The sequence below is a fragment of the Mus musculus genome, chromosome 5, assembly GCF_000001635.26.
Source record: "Mus musculus strain C57BL/6J chromosome 5, GRCm38.p6 C57BL/6J".
In the NCBI taxonomy this organism is placed as follows: domain Eukaryota; kingdom Metazoa; phylum Chordata; class Mammalia; order Rodentia; family Muridae; genus Mus; species Mus musculus.
Window position 1 is genome coordinate 134764608 of NC_000071.6, and position 12603 is coordinate 134777210.

The 12603-nt window shown below is 49.9% G+C and overlaps 1 long non-coding RNA gene across 8 annotated transcripts in view; it reads left to right on the forward strand.

The window, feature by feature from the left end:
* Positions 1-12603, forward strand: part of Gm30003 — a 77257-nt gene that overhangs the window by 18896 nt on the left and 45758 nt on the right. For 5 of the 8 annotated variants that reach the window (XR_868585.3, XR_868587.3, XR_868582.3 and 2 more), the window contains exon 2: positions 9887-10333. The exons of 2 other annotated variants lie outside the window; for them this stretch is intronic. This is a non-coding gene — a long non-coding RNA (predicted gene, 30003). Of the gene's footprint in view, positions 1-9804; positions 10334-12603 lie in introns of all 8 variants that reach the window. One more of the 8 variants, XR_003955805.1, reaches the window with a different exon arrangement.

Here is a 12603-nt window from a genome sequence, read left to right on the forward strand (position 1 = left end):
CTGCCTGGATTATAGAAGGGCTATAAAAGGGGTGGGGCTTTGTGGCTGGGGAGATGGCTCAGCCATACAGGTACAAGGGTCTGAGTTCAGATCTCCAGGCCACACAAAACAACCAGGTATAGTCGGGTGCATTTATAAACCCTGAGTAGTGACGGTAGAGGCAGGTGGACAGAACCCTCTGCCTAGCTGGCCTAGCCAATGGTGAGCGCTGTGTTCAGTGAAGGATATGGTGGAGGGATGAGCACGATGGCCCAGTGGGTGACGACATTAGCCACTAAGACTGATGGCCGAGTTTGATCCCTTAGGACACGTGGAAGAACAAGAGGGTTGATTGCAGTGAACTCTTTTCTGATCTTCCCATGGGGACCACAGCATGCATACACCCCTACATGTATACACACAGAGAAATAAGATCATGTAATTTAAATAAGATAAGGTGCAGTGCACTTGAGGAAGACACTTGATGTTGACCTCGGGCCTCTGTGCGCATGTCACATGCCTCACAAGGACTTGCCTAACATGCCCCTGGCCCCGCTAAAAAGGGCAAGGAGACAGGAAGACTAGAGATTAAGATACACCTTTTGAAGCACAAGCTGGTTCACTCCCTCAAGTGACCCCATGTCCAGAGATAGTGACAGACAGACTCTCTCTCAGTATAAGATGGGACATTGTCACTGGTTCTCAGGTAGGACATACCCAAAGTCTGTCAGTGTAAAGAAAGGTTGCTCACTACTGCCCACCTATGGTGAAGGTTACACGGGCACGGGGTGATGGAAGTTGTCCTTCTGAGGACTGGGGACTGTGGCTATGCGCACAGGTCGGAGGCTGTGGACCTATGTGGCACAACCATGCAAGCTCCCACAGCCTGGAAGGCCGGGGAACCAGACTCGGCGGACTGTACAAGTAAGGACTGCGCAGGCGCAGCAGAGCCCACGTTCCCACTGCCAGCTCCCATCCACACTTCACTGCCCTCCGCAGGAATGCACGACTTTAGAATCAGGCTACATCATCCAACAAGCGTTCCATGTTTTCCTTGGTGTGTGCTCTGGGAACGCCGCGGGAACAGCCATCCACACTGCAGGCCACATACTTGGGTGGCTGCCGGGGCTGACAGGCCACCCTTGCCAGCTGTGTCCTTGGTCCAGCGGGGCTTTGCCTGTGCAGTGCCACCTGCCTGGGAAAGTAGCTTGAGGAGTCGTGGGAGCAGAGATTAAGGCGAGGGATGTTTGCAAGGGATGGGGTCCTTCTGTCCTTATCCACCCACCTATCCTGATGCTCAAGTGCTATCTGTGAGCCTGAGAGACAGAAAAGTAGATGCTTCAAGCCATTCCCCATCTCAGCCTGACCCTCCATGCACTGGGCTGGCCCCAGACTTTTCCAGTTCTGAGAGCTTTAAAGTTAGAAACCTCAAGTCTTGCTTTTGAGAGTTCACATGAGCAAATGCAGAATCGGACCAAACCTAACTTTAGGGCCACAGAGAGCCCTGGTTTTTGTTATATGCACACACAAAACAGGTATACCCCAAAACTCTGCACTCCCGTGTGTGTGTGTGTGTGTGTGTGTGTGTGTGTGTGTGTGTATGTAGGCCAGAGGCCAATGTTGGGCATATTTATTGATGGCTCTCCACCTTACTTTTTGAGACAGAGTCTCCCAGTTACCCTGGAGCCCAGCCATTTGGTTAGACAGTTGGCTAGCAAGCCCCAGGGCTTCCTCCTGTCTCCACCTCCTCAGTACTTGGGAAACATAAGTACTGTCTTTTTATGTGAGCGCCAAGGATCCGAACTCAGGGCCTCATGCTTGTTGGGCAAGCACTTTACCAACTGAGCCTGTCTCCAGCCCCTTTACTTCTTGTTTTGAGACAAGGTCTACGCTGGTCTTGAATTCATAACCCAAACAAACTGGGTGAGGGAGGGGTGTCTCCCTTTTCCACTGGGGACCCTGGTCCTGGCATAATCTCTGGTGTAGTGGGGTTTCCCAGAAGTCTCCAGTGAATATGTTTTGCCTCCCTTGCACTTGGGTAGCTACTAATTCTCTCATCCCTCAGAAATGTCTCTGTGCCATGGAGGGTGTCCTCAGAGGGGATGTCTGAGGTGTGATTGGGGGACCCTCTCAGCTCTAAGAATATGAGTGGGCTGCACCTGAACCTAGCTCCAAGCCCTCCAAGTTTATGTGTACTCATGCATGCAGGAGCCAGTGAGGTCTAGAAGAGGGAGTCAGATTCCCTGGGGCTAGAGTTATAGGGGGTTGTGAGCTGCGGACCTTAGTCTTCTGCAAGAGCAATATGGGCTCTCAACTGCCAAACTATTTCTCCAGTGCCTGCCTTTAGTCTTTTTAAAAGATTCTATTGTTTTTTACTTGTATGTGTGTATGCATGTGTGTATACATAGAGGCCAGAATAAGGCATCATATCCCATGGAGGTGGAGTTACAGGCGGTTGTGAAGCACCTGACGTGGGTGCTGGAAACTGACCTTGGCTCCTCTGGAACAGCAGCAAGCACTGTGAACTACTGAGCCGTGTCTCCAGCTTCAGCTAGGGTTTTGATGATTGAGTAGGAGTTTGCCAGCCGAGAAAGAGCTCAGGGACAAGGAACTGTCTGTGCGAAGGGCACAGAGGTGGTTGGAAGTGTAAGGTGCATGCAGGGAAGACATGGTTGAGCTGTGACAGAGGAAGGACAAATGGCCACGAGGATGAAGATGGAGGCTCAGGCGTTATCTCAAGGGTACCGGGGAGCAAGCTCTCAGAAGGGTGAGGTCAGGTTTGGGAGATGAAAGTGAGCCCTTGGGTGCCAGGGTTTGCAGTTTGCTTGGACAGCTGAGCGGAGCTGGGCAGGGTTCACAGGAGGACGTGGTCACCCAGGAGGAGGCATAGTGGTTAGAGTGCAGGGAAGGGTTAGGGGTCCTGCACGCTGCAGGGAAGTGCGGAGAGCTGTGTCTGGCCTTGGGAAACCACAGGGCCTCTTTCCATCCAACATGGCTGCCTTGTGTCTCCGGCTGGTACGGGGAGCCAGGTGTCCGGTGCCTGGTGTTTACATCCTTGACATACCTCTGGCCTCTTATCTTTGAGGGTCTGTCATGCGTGCCCACCTTGCCAAGTGGCCCCATCATTACTTGCATCATAAATCAAACACCACTCCCTGACACTTCCCTGCTTCCACACCCCACCCTGTCTCACCTGCCTCCAGAGGTAGATAGGGGCCCAAGTCTGTCCTGAGGCTGCTCATACACCAGTTAACATCCTCTTGGCTCTTCTGGGAGGCCATGTCTGTACTCCATAAAATACCCGAGCCACAGCCTCAGCTCTCTGGGGTCTTGTGTGTCTCCTCTATGAAATGGCTACATTCACTCAGTCATTCATCAAACATTTACAGTGGCGAGGTACAGACATAAAGATGGATCAGGTAGCTTCTCTTGAAGGAGTGACAGACAGAATAAAGAGAGGAAATCCCTAAAGGGTCTCATGGTCCAGGACTGAGGCCGACAGGTACCGCAGTATGACTGAGACATTATGGTCCCTGATTTCTGGAGAGGGGAGTGGAGTGGACTGCTAGTTGAAAGAGGGACGGGGACATCACTATTAGGACAACCCAGCAACTGTTAGTGACAGAAATGTGTACAATAGAGGACCGAGCAAAGAGAGTTGAAAGAAAATGGAGGTAGTGGGGCAGTGGCCAGGCTCTGCTAGCTGGGGGACTTTGAACATCATTTGCAGAGGGTATGGGAGCCAGGGAAGGATTCCAGAGAGGGTAATGTGTTCAGATTTGCAACCTGGAAAGGTCCTTAGTGTCCTAAGAGAAGCATGTGGAACCAGGCGTAGGCCTCAGGATGCCTGGGGAAGGGGAGTAGGGATGTATAAGCGGCAGGGAGTGGGGTGGGGGTATCCAGGTGACTTTACAAAGCTGTCACTAAATCTGGGCTCCAAGGGAGACAAAGGAGAGTAGGAATGCCTGGACGGTGTTTGGCCCACATCTGTGTTCCTGAACTGTGTTTGTTGATTGGCCCACAGATGGATCGTTTCTTGGAAACAGTGGAGGGTATTCTTAGGTTTTCCAGGACTCGGAGGCTGAGGCTACTTCCATGCCTGTATCTCCAGGCACACTTGTATGTCCTTGCAAACCTTCATGCCCTTGCACACTTGCATGTCTACGAACACCTGTATGTCCAGGTACACCTGCAGGTCCTTGCACACCTGAATGTCAATGCACACCTGCATCACGATCCACACCTGCATCATCACCCGCACCGTGTCTCCAAGCCCACATGCACATCTTTCCATTCCTGTGCCTTAATCCGCAACGGAGGCTCCTTCTGCACTCCGCTGTGCCCACACCTCCATCGATACCTGTGGCTCCCTTCTCGCCTGTGTCTCCTTCAGAACCATCATCACCATCTGCATCTGCATTCTCACACAAACTACCAACTCCATCTGCACCTGTTGCTCCATCCGCATCCGTGTCTCCGTGCACGCTGGCATCTCCACATCCGCACCTCCATCCACACCTCTCTACCACACTTCCAGCAGGACCCTGGTCCAGACACTCATTCTCAAGCTTCCTCATGCTCTTGTGGGAAGCATAGATGCTTTCAGAGCAGGTGACAATTTCAGAAGGAGGGAGCTTTGTTGGCAACCCCTGACCTCTCCATGACCCTCCCCTGTTTGTGGTCTTCCACCAGCCTCACAGCCCCAGCCTTGACCTCACATCTGTTGGCGGTGAGCGAGAGGGAGATAAGGTCCCCTTAGGCAGGTTGTTCCCCTACTGGGTACAGACAGGAAGGGTGGACCACACTGCCAGCCCAGAGGACCCATGACTCACCGAGTGGGCAGGGCCCGGCTATGTCCGGGAGGAAAACCACTCCCAGTGGATAAGGCTGGTGGCAGGGTCACTTGCACCCCACGCACCGGCAGGACCTCAGGTTTATTTCTGAAGCCCTTCCCCACCCTTGTGTTCCAGAGACATTCTCTACCAATTTACTGTAGCAACTCCAAAGTCCTATGCTCTTTGCTTTCAAGCCGTCTGGAGTTGCCTTTTGTTTTAATTGCGCATGTGTGTGGTGCATGTGCGTACGCATGTATGTGTATGCATGTGTGTGTGTGCATGTTCATGTGTGTGTGTGTGTGTGTGTGTGTGTGTGTGTGTGAGCGTGTGTGTGTTCATACAGTATGGATGTCAGTATGAGGGAATTGGTTCTCTCTTTTTCCTCTGTGGGTCCCAGGGATCGAACTCAGTTGTCGGGTTCGTCAGCAAGTGTCTTTATCCATTGAACTACCTCGCCAACCCTGCTTTGTCCTTTTTGTCCCCCTCCTCCTTATGAGGATACAAAACCAATATGCATTTAGTGAAACTATTTCAAATTTTAAGTTTTGATCTACTCCTGAGATAGTAATACTCTGTTTTGTTGTTGTTTTGTTTTGTTTTGACACAGGCTTACGTAGCCCAGGCTGGCCCTAATTCACATCACCCTCTCCTTATTCCTTAGTCACTGAGGATAACCTTGAGTTCCTGAGCCTTCTGTCTTTGCCTCCATAGTGCTGGGAGGATGGCATGTACCCCCATAACGGGTATGCTGCTGTGGGGGTGGTGCCAGACACACATATATGATGCCAGTTGTGTGCCTGATCACAGCTCCCTGCCCCAGCAGTGATACAGATTCCAGGCAATCGAATTGGAATTGCTGTAGCAGAAACCAACCTGGAATCATTCAAGAGTGTACACCGCAGACACGTTTAGCACATTTAACATGTGGCATACCTACCTAGCTCTCTACCTGGCTCCAAGACGTGTTCCCCAGTCCCCAAAGGGAACTTCATCACCATTGGTCATCACTGGCGACCCACATTTTACAGCACATATCAAATGCCATAGAAAAGTTGTCAATAAATCAGGAGGGAAAGCAAGCAAAATGACGGAGTAAATGCTGCTACCTCTTCCCTCTATCCTGTTTCATTTTCGGTTAATCGCGGTCAACCACAGTCTGAAAATACGAGATGGAAAATTTCAGAAATGGCCAATATGTGTTTTCAATTGTATGTTGTTCTGAGTGGTGTGGTAAAACTCCTGCGTCTGCTCCATTGCATCCTTCAAAGGGTGGGAATAACTTCTCTGCCCCCGAATACATACTGTGTATGCTACCCTCCCGTCAGCCACTCAGTGGCTGGCTCTGTCATCAGATCTTGTTGACCAGTGTTTCCACTCTGTATATTCACTCAGCAGTGGTCTCATCTATTAGATCAGCAGTCATCTAGCATATCCTTGCTGCCTACAGTCTTGTCAGTCACTCTGTAGCTGTTGCCTCAATTCTCAGTACAGACCATATGTGCTACCCTGTCATTAATCACACAGACAACTCTAAGGAATCCAGTGCCTTCGGCTGGCCTCCACGGATACCCGCCCACATGTTTCGTACACCACACAGACACAGACACAGACATAGACATACTCATCAACAAAGTTTTAAAATAAACACAACAAGGCTGGGTATGAGTGACCCACACCTACTCAATCTCAGCACCTGGTAGCTGAGGCTGGAGGATTGTGAGTTTGAGGCTACCCTGAGCTGACAGACTGGTTTCAAAGGCTACACTAGAACAGTACAGAGGACAAGTCACTTGGCTTTGGGGCTGAACAAGTTTGTTTGGGTGTATGTGGGGGAGATAGCTGTGAGGGAAGGCTGGCAAGAACAGAAACAGAACGAACTGGGGCACTCCTTCTGGGGTACACCGTGTAGTGCTTTCTGAGTAGCCGGGTGGGAGACCTGAGACGAGTCAGGCCACAGTCTTCACTGGCCCTGGACTCCTGCATACAGCAGAGTCTCATTTTCCAAACAAGAGGTCCAGACATGTGGCTTGCCAAAGATTTTTTTTTTTTTAATTTGAGAATTTGTTTATATGAAAAGTCTTACCAAGGTATAAATAAATATTCGGGGCCTTTGCACACACACAGTATCCTATCTCTGGACACTTTCCCTGTCCACATTATTTCCACAGCCACAGAGCTGTCCCTCTGTGGCCCCCACCTCAGGGACTTCCAGCCTTCGATGGCTGCCTGTGATGTTTACCATCCTTTCTATTGCCCGTCTCTTTCCCCTTACTTTCTACGCAGACGAAGCATCTCTTGTCTTCTTCAAGGTCTCCAGACATCCATTGCCTGGTGGGCTCGGCCATGAGTCGACACTGTTAAACCTGTCAGGGCTCCCGCTGGAGTGGGGACTACCATTTTAGCTTCAGGTCATCTGAGTTTGAATCTACATTACTTCAACCCTGCTTATCTTTCCTTGCTCCCCTGAGGTGGCTCCCCTAAATCAGGAAGAGGCTGGAAATAGTCTGTTTCCTGCTGCCAAGAAATCTAGGGTGTGTGAGGTGTCCTGGCCCTGTCATAGCAACATGTGTGGGTTGTCTAGACATCAGCCTGGTATCCTGACTACTTGAGAGGCTGGGGCAAGAAAAGCTCAAGGCCTGGCTCAACCATGGAGTGAGTTCAAGGCCAGCCTGGGTAACTTAGAAAAGGTAAAGGATGGCTGGAGATGTAGCTTATAGGTACAGTACCTGCCTAGATTCCCTAATGAGGGGCTGGGGGTGTGGCTCAGTGGTAGAGCCCCTGCCTAGAATCCCCCAGTGAGGGGCTGGGGGCGTGGCTCAGTGGTAGAGCCCCTGCCTAGAATCCCCCAGTGAGGGGCTTTGGGTGTAGTTCAGAGTAAGAGCCTAGCATGTGAGAAGCCCTGAGTTCCATTCCCTACCCCATAAAACAGAAATAACTTAACTAGGAATCAGAGAAATCTTGGTCTAGAGTGAGGGACAGGTTGTCAAGATCAAATCCTTAACCCTGGATTCCAGCGTGGAGCCACCAAAGGTCAAAGGTAAATTCTCTGTGATTAGTCCCCTTCCAGGTATCTGACCTGGTCCCACTCCCATCCAAGAACTCTCCACCCCAGGAGGAAATGCCAGTCCAGACCTTGCTATTCCTTTAGGCCTGAACGGGTTCCCTCCACTTCCAGTCCAGGCCCACCCTCCCCAGCCATTTGGGCCACGAGCCGAATCCCACTCCACCCAGGCCAGGGCGAGAATTCCGGCCACACGTCCCTGTGATGTGGTCACGTTGGAAAAATGTTAATCAAATACTCTCCTCCATGTTTCCTTTCTTTCCCAGGCTGGATTCCTAGAAGACAGGAATTTATGGTGTGAGAGTTCCAGCCCCCGCAAACCCACAGCCAAGGTCAACAGCATGAGGCGGGCAGGGCTGCCAAGCGTGGAGGGGAGCGGGGACTTGAGGAGCTGGGTGCACAAAAGACTGGAGTACATGCGTTAGCAAATCCCTCTGGCCTGCAGGTTCCCACACTAGAGGGGCTCACTCAAGTGGCTGCCAACCTGGCCTGAGTAAGCCCTTGTTGGGGAGCAAGGCTTGTCTTGGAGACAGAGCCTGGGAAGCTAAAGGGGAAGTGTCAGGAGGTAGCTCTGGCCTTTAGTGGATATAGAAGTAGCCCCTTCTACTGGTCTAAGTCACAAGCTCAGCAGTACCCCTAGAATTCAGACGATGTGTAAAATGCTGTGTCCCCATTCCCCTGACCCAGTAGTTGAGATAGGAAAAAGGCACTCAAAGTGGGAGCCTGCTTAACCTCAGTTCCCCTGGGATTTCCGAAGTGTAGTCTTTTTGGTGTTGTTTGAGTGCCTAGTTTTTTCAGGGTTCTAGGAACAGAATCAGGAACTCACATGTGCTAAACAAATTCTCTTACCAATTGGGTCTCGTTTCCAGCTCCTCACTGGGGGATTCTAGGCAGGAGCTCTACCACTGAGCCACGCCCCCAGCCCCTCCCTGGGGGATTCTAGGCAGGGGCTCTACCACTGAGCCACGCCCCCAGCTCCTCACTGAGGGATTCTAGGCAGGGGCTCTACCACTGAGCCACGCCCCAGCCCCTCCCTGGGGGATTCTAGGCAGGTGCTCTACCACTGAGCCACGCCCCAGCCTCTCACTGGGGGATTCTAGGCAGGGGCTCTACCACTGAGCCACGCCCCCAGCCCCTTACTGTGTGTGTGTGAGCTCCAGGCAGGCCCTTAGTTCAGATCCCCATATGCTGATAATGCAAGCACTAGGGAGGTGGAGACAGAATGGTCCCCGTGCTTGCTGGCCAGACAGTCCAGCTAAATTGGTAAGCTCCAGGTTCAATGAGAGACCCTGACTCAAAAAAAAAAAAAAAAAAAACCTAAAGTAGAACTGAAGAGAAGACGCCTATTATCAACCTCTGCACACTATATGCATGCACATGTACACACACAGGCACAGGAATGCTTACACATCCACTCATACACACCCCACCCTGATCTCAAAAAGAATTTCACATATTACTAGCACCTGATTCTCAAGATCCTTTCTCCTGTGCTCCCATAACCCAGATTGAGTGCTCCCATAACCCAGATTGAGAGCATCACCCTACCTGGCTGTGTCTGAGACACTTCAACCTCAGAAAGACCAAAGCACGGTTTTTCTTCTCTTCTCCCCATAACCACACCCCAGCACGTCCCCACAGCAGCATATTGTACCAGCTTGGAAGTAAAAAGGAGCAACTTGAGTGAGGAAGGGTTCATCTTGCCTCACGGTGTGAGGGTGCAGCCCATCATGGCAGGGAAGGCACAGCGGCAGCAGGAGCGTGAGGCAGCGGGTGGGTCACACGGCATCCACAGTCGGGATGGATGCTGGTGCTCAGCTCACCTATTCATTTTAAATTTCTTTTTCCATTTTTTTCTCGTGTGGTGTGTGTGTGTTCAAACTCGAGGAGTATTTTCAATTCTTCCTTCTCTCCTCCACCCCACCCCAGGTTCTGCTTGTCGCTGTGTGTCATGGGGAAGTCTTACACTTGTCTGTTTCTGTTTCTACCAATTGCTGTCTGTGTTACTCAGGACCCTTCAGAAGAACAGAACCATGGATCGAGTACACATTAAAGGGGAATTTATTAGACTGGCCTAAATGATATGGTTGGAGTTCTCAAGCCATGACTGCCTCACACCACAGAGATGCAGAACTTGATGTTGCTCGGTCCAAGAGACTGGAGGTTTCAACAGACCCAATCTGGTACCAAAAGCCTGGAGGATAGAGATCTGCCTGCCTCTGCCTTCCTAGTGATTGGGGTTAAAGACATATGCCACCACAGCCAGCCCCAAACCTTTTTTTTTTTAAAGAAAAGACTTATTTTAATTTGGTGAATACCTATACTAGCATAAATGTACATACGCTCCACGTATTCACCAAAATTAGACGGAGGTACTGGATCCCTGGAATTACAGATAAGCATCTTGAGCTGCCTCGGGTGGATGTTGGAATTGGAACTTCACCTCTCTGATAGAGCAGTAAGTATTCTTTACCACTGAGCTGTTTTTTCCACCTCTGAGTAACACAAATCTTAACACGTCACATTCCTGAAACCTACCAATAGCTTCTCAGGCTGTAGAGCGGCATCGGAGAACCTTGTGAGAGCTTCAGGGCAGCGGGAGAAGTAGAGCAGGGGCCTGTGAATACTGCCAACAGGAGCAGCTGTGAGGTGTGGTGACACACATCTGTAACCCCAGCCCTCTGGAAGCTGAAGTCTGAAGTTCAAGGCCAGCCTCTGCTCTATACCATATATAGTTATATCATATATAATGAAGTAGCCTTTTAAAACTGAATTCAAACAGCATTTGCTATATGCCTACTGTGTGTTGCTATATACCTACTGTGTATCAGGCACCACACTGATATCACAGTGTGATATCACAGATATCAGCAGATATCACAGATATCACACTGATATCACAGTGTGATATCACAGATATCAGCAACTCGTGCCCACCATAGCTCCAAAACGTGAGGTGTTTCTTGGAGGTGTCCCCATAGTTGCCATCAACTCCTCCACATATGAAGGGGTTGCAGGTAAAAGTCTTTGTTCATCACTCTTTCTACAGTACTCTGGTATGTTCTATTTTAAACTATAGTACCTTTAAAAAAAAAACCCGTGTGTGTGTGTGTGTGTGTGTGTGTGTGTGTGTGTGTGTCCCTACTTTTTTTTTTTTTTTTGCCAGACATCTTATCTCAGTTTCCCGAGATTTCCCATCATTACTCGGTTTCCCATTCCTATCACTGAATGCATGAGACTATTATTCACTTAGAAAAGGTGGCCCATTGAGATGGGTTGGTGGATCAAGGTGCTGGGTGGGAATCCACGTGACCTGAGGTGAGTCCCTGAGACCTTTGTGGTGGAAAGCGAGAACCAACTCCTGCAGGCTGACCTCTGACCTCCGCAAGAGCACCATGCTTCCACGAGCTTCCCACTAACAAGGTAAATGAGAACAGCAGCAATACATAAAATAAAAAGGGTTATTTGGGCTCAGAATTTTGATTATGATCATTGGTCCATGATCGGTTCTGGGACTGTGGGGAGTTAGCACAGTACGGTGGGTATATGGGGGGTCGGGGGTGAAACCACCTATCTCATGACCAAGAATCAAAAGAAAACAAAGAATGAGCCAGGACTCCACAGGCTTCCATACTTCCAATAACTCTGTGACTGCCCACAAGGCCCTGTTACCTCCCAGTGGCACCACCATGGGGACCGAGTCTTTGACACGTATGGTTTAGGGAGCCATTCAAGGTCCAGCATCCAACCTTTCTCTTGCCTTATTGCACAGGCTAGCATCCCCAGCACAGAGGTTGCGTTACAAAGCCATCATCTTTAATCTGGGAGGTTTTATTTTCTGTTTGATGGATTTTCATGTCTAGTTCTCAATTCACTATGAACGTGTGAAGGAAATATTATTTATAGGCCTTCAAGTGTTCCGCTTCATGGATGATGAACTGTGGGGTAACATGCCCACACATGTACATTTATTAAGTGGCAAAGTGGTTTGTACAGGCCTCTGCCAGTCGGACTTCAAAGCCCGCTGCTCTTAATGACCATGCTATAAAGCTTCCAATAAAACACTGCCTAAGTGACTAATAATTTAATAGCGAGATACTGCAGGAAGGGCCGTGTACCCATGTAATAGCAGAGTGATTACAATAGCTACAATTATATAGAAAAACCAAGTACAAACGCCGTACATGAAGCAACGGGCTTTCTCTAACACTGGATAATTTGTGGTGAGAGGCAATTAGCCAGCATTCTATGCCTCACAGGAAACAATCTCCAGACGGAGTACAGAAGTTTAAGCGGTGAAACTCTAGATCAGCTTGTAGGAAATCAACGGGATTCTTCTTTACCCTCGGGAAAGGGGTTTCTAAAGGTTCTTTTCTTTCTTTACATTTTCCCAAGAACGAAACACACAGAAAAAGATGAACACAGGCCAACGAGGTGGCTCAGTGGGGAAACGCTCTTGCCACCAGGTCTGATGACTTGAGTTTGATCCTGGAGACACACGTGATGAGAGGAGAGAACTCCATCCTCACACACACACACACACACACACACACACACACACACACACACACCCCACACAAATACATTTTTAAAAAAGACGAGCCTGTCTGGGCAGATGATGGCTCACTGCAAGGTCACTACTGTAGACAGTTAAGAAAAGGACCCTCTGTGCAGTGGGGAACCTCAGTGATGGCCCCTAGAGTGTCAACAGTCATTGAGGGATGAGAA